This window comes from Aedes aegypti, chromosome 2, assembly GCF_002204515.2.
Source record: "Aedes aegypti strain LVP_AGWG chromosome 2, AaegL5.0 Primary Assembly, whole genome shotgun sequence".
Classification (NCBI taxonomy): domain Eukaryota; kingdom Metazoa; phylum Arthropoda; class Insecta; order Diptera; family Culicidae; genus Aedes; species Aedes aegypti.
In genome coordinates, this window is record NC_035108.1 from 196,445,487 (window position 1) to 196,450,206 (window position 4,720).

Sequence of the window (4,720 nt, forward strand, 5' to 3'; positions counted from 1 at the left end):
TGTAATCTTCTATATCTTAAGACTTTGAATGATGAATGTCTCCAGCAAAGGTGATCAACAGATTAAGGGTAGTTTCTTGGTACTTACAAATTTTATTGAGAATTCATCCGCTAGGTTGCGCTAGTCACAAATTTCTTTCAATTTGATATATCTCGAGATTTTAATGTGGTAGCAGGTTAGACTTTCTCGGGGATACGACTGTGATAATTATGTTTTACGTTATGCCCTTCATTCTTTAGCTCAAAAACGGATTTTAAGTTTCCATCCCACGTTTCGGACACATTTATTGTGTCTTTCTCAAGGAATTAACTTTGTTCCGTTTTCTCGTTAACAAGCCCACAGCAAAGGCAGCATTAGTCAACATACAGAATTTGCCCGTTCTGGTCTTAACACGGGCGTAGAATCCGAAAAACGTTCCGGGTCGCAGAACTTAGATAAAGTTGCCTGTTTATCGCTACTTTTTTTCTTAGAATAATAATAAAAATGGCGATAAACAGGCAACTTTATCGAAGTTCTGTGACCCGGATGGTGGTATTGTTTGCTGCAATAAAGCTGGTTTTGTAGCCACAAAAGTTTGACTTTATGTTTTGGCTCTAAAAGATTTGGAAAACAACCAAGAGCTGAATTGTAAAATATCATCTTTTGGCAACGTTAAATGACGCCTTCTTCTTCTTCTTTCTGGCGTTACGTCCCCACTGGAACAGAGCCTGCTTCTCAGCTTAGTGTTCTTATGAGCACTTCCACAGTTATTAACTGAGAGCTTACTAACTACTAAATGACGCATCTAAGTATTGTAGCAATCACGTTACTGTCATAAATCTTCACGAAAGCTGTTGAATTGTTACTTGGGTGCTGAAGAATTACTGGCTTATGTCAAAACATCCAAAAATATGAAGGCCCCAGGTTTCAATCAGTGCTTCCGACTTAGCTACTTCCCCTCGTCGTGGAAGTCAGCAAAAGTCATCCCCATCAGGAAACCTGGGAAGGATCCTTTCTTCTCAAGAAGCTATCGCCCCATCAGCCTTCTCTCAGGGTTATCAAAGCTTTTTGAAAAAGTAAGTTACATTTGAACACACGTAGACTAGCATACGCTCGTCATACACAGTTTGTTTTTGTTTTCCACAAAGAAACTTGCACACGCTTTCCAGACTCATCAAAATGCATATGGATATATTACCCAATTTGAAAAATTTATACCCGGATTCTGGGTGTTTTTCGAGGCAGAGTGCATATTGTTTTCCTCTAAGGTTCACAACTACATATACACAAGGGAACCCATACTATTGGGCGTGATAACCACTATAGTACCCGTCGTACGCTAGCCGTAGCTCCACGTATAGACGCTGGTGTGCGTTGTGAAATTTGTCGAAGACGATACGCGATTTACGCTTGAAAAATGTTTTGATTTTCGGCTTATTGTCAGCGTACGAAATCCACCGCGAGCCGTAGTTTCTGCGCTGCCGAGTCCAATATTGCCACTGTGTTTGAAACTCGGCAGCGTTCTCGTCGCACATTGGTCCAGTTTTAAAAAATCATGGTAGAAATTGTGCATTCGCAATATTTTACTATTTTTAGCCATTACAAGTGTTTAAGAACATGATTTAGGGTGGAAGAATCTGTTTTGAACACTCGATTTCGACTCATGGAACCATACTAAAAACATAAAATTATGGTTACTATGATGGTCCCTTCAAACAGCTTTCCAAAGAATAGCTGTTCCATAACTCGATATTTCCATGCGTCGATGGTCCCTTCAATATCGACTCATGGAGGTTTGACTGTAGTTACAACTTTTTGGTTGTCATAGAGCAAAATTCTAATAAAAATGCTGTTTTTCATACGTTTTTTGGCTCTCAAATTTTTCGAACAACTATCGTTTAGGCAAACTTAGGCAATAAGAATCTTATTCAATCGATTCCTTAGTCTTAAACGTGCGTTTGAACTATATTTCTCCGCGGGGAGTGGCGGGAAGCGAAATCGGTATGAAGAAGTTCTTCTTTAAATATTTGTAATACCTACCACAATAAGTGATAATTTTAAAAGGTTAACGAAATTTGAATATAAATGTGCATCTGAAGATGTTGAATCTCTATGATAATAAGTTATCGACCAGAAAAAAATATGCTGACACCAAAATTTGCACGTGTTTTAGTGAAAACTGGTTAGTTAAGTTTTGAAGCAAAAATTAAGGTTTTTGGACATGCGCAGCTATTTAACGTCTGAACGTGTAGAAAAACATGTTTATTTTTAACTTCTTGTACGTTTTCTCAGCTATCCGATATAGTAGAAGAATGTTTGACTTTGTTTTTTAACCAAAAACTAAGTTTGGAAATGGGGTTTTTGCCAGCTATTTGAAAATCTGGACCAATGTGCGTCGGTGAGAAGATGCGATTGAAGGGACCAGAAACCACGGCTCAGCTCATGTCCTAGCTGGGGGAGGCACAGACGGTTTTTCAGTGCCTTGTGGTCAGTGAACGAGCAGACATGACTGTGCGCGGTACGCAAATGCTCCCTCAAACCGCTGCTCACATAAATTCGGTCTAGACGCGATTATGCGTTCCGGCAAACGGACGTAAAGCCGGTATCCCGGGGGGCGCAACTTTTAGCACGCATCGTGGAGTTGCTGTACGGCAGGCTTGTGTTTGGGCTAGACGAATCGCATGATCAAAGCACGCAATTGATGTCGCCAGCGAGGATGACGTGTTGAGTGGGATGACCGGGATGACAGAGATTATAGGCGAGAGTGCCGTTGAAACTATCTTCCCGTGCTGCGCGCTGTGCGGAGCCGGAGGGAGCGTAGATGTTACAAATTGTGGTACCATGCACTCGCAAAAAAAAAAAAAAAAAACAATTTTAGCGTTACGTCATAAATGGACGCTGCCTAAGTGAATCTTGTCGGATTTACTGTTTGCTTTCGTCTCCGGGGCAGACTGTTCGGTCCGACTCATAGCTCGGGAAAAGCAGCCGAAGAGGTGAGTAATGGCTCGGTAGGACCTACCAGTTTCGTGCTCGGTGGTTTCACACCGGACGATTTTTTTCAGTGACTGACGGTTGCCACTATGCGGTTTTTTCGTTCAGAACCAAGAAAATTTACAGGAAAATGTGTTCACTGTATTCAGTTCTCCAATCGAAACACAGTGAACACATTTTTATCGAATAATTTTTAGTTTTGAACAGAAAAACTGCTTTTGAAGTTTCGATGATGACGATGATTACGATGACGGAGCGTTGATCGTTAAACCATCCCAGACACAAAAAAAAAATGGAACATGGCTCAGTCACATATCCTTTTGATCACTTACGTAATTACGGGTCCGTAGGTCCTGTGATATTAAATTAATGAGGAATAGACAACCAAGTAAATTTCCATTTGTTTAATTTATTCATCATTTTTAATTTTTAAATTAATTAATAAATATCTTATATTTTCCCTTTTGGTTTGAATTGTTATTTTTTTGCTTTTTTCTGTTACTTCTTTTTTACTTAATAATCAATAATTGTAATCATAATAATAATAGTTGGTTTCTTTTTTACTACATTTTATGTTTTTTTGCTCATCATTATAACTTTCATCCACGCTCGTACAATGTTCGCATGTTTCACTTCACTATTTGAGTACAAGAATTTTCTCCCTTCGTTAAGTGTGGTAAGTAATGTTAGTTTTTTTGCATTAATTGTTAATTTCATTTTTCCCCTATCCCTTCATTCGCCGTCCTATTTCCTTCAACCATCAAATCGCGACTATGTACATTTAGAATTGTTTCCAACACTCTTCTCTCGACTTGTTTTTCTCCTTTTACTCCTCACGTTCTCGGCAGCGCTTGCTTGGTTGAGTGTCGATTGTTTATACCCTGCCCACAAGTAGGTTTCCCCCTTTTATTCATCATTTTTTTACATATCGTATTTGCTCCTTTCAGCCATTGTGGTTGTATTTTTGTTTGCGTTTGTCTTGTGTATGGTTGTGTGGTTATGTTGCCTGTTTGTCTTGTCTGATCAATGAAGAATGTAATCGTGATTTCTTTGTTTCAAAGTATGAAATTCCATAACTTGATTACTTCGCTACTCTCGATAAAACTGCTGCTTGCTCTTTGCTATTATTTCCTTTGTTTTGTTCGGAACAAATGAAGAAATGATTTGCTGATCGACTCATCGATCACGTTTGAGAGTGTGGAACTGGGTTTCGTTTCTTTTGTATTTTCAACTAATAAGGTTAAGATATTCATAAATCTCTTTTACATTAATTATTTTCTGAGTAGTTTCGTTAAGTTGTCACTTATTACTCTCATTCTTTTATGTTTTGTTGATTACTGACACTCGTATTGTTCGAACTCGTTTGAGTCTCTCGTCACGCGCTAGACGTGGGGAGAGAATTCTCATTTTTAATAACACAAAATAAAAATAAATCGTTTTCTCATATATTTTTTTGTTTCGAGTATATCGATTAGTTTACTAAATTCAGTGCGCCAATTGATCCAGAAACTGCCGCACTGTATCTATTGGTAAGGATGACGTCTCATTTGCATGTAGAGCGATGCGCTTCCGAGAGCGCCTATTATCTTGTCCTGTCAGTGCGTTATGACATCTGTTTGTTTGGGTTCGTTTCCTGGCAGTGGTGAGCAGATATGATGACGTCACCGGTTTGTTTGGATGTGGGCTTAGAGCAGAAGAGGGATTTATGACATTTTTGCCGAAAGGGCAGTTCCTGGATTTGTGAGATCGT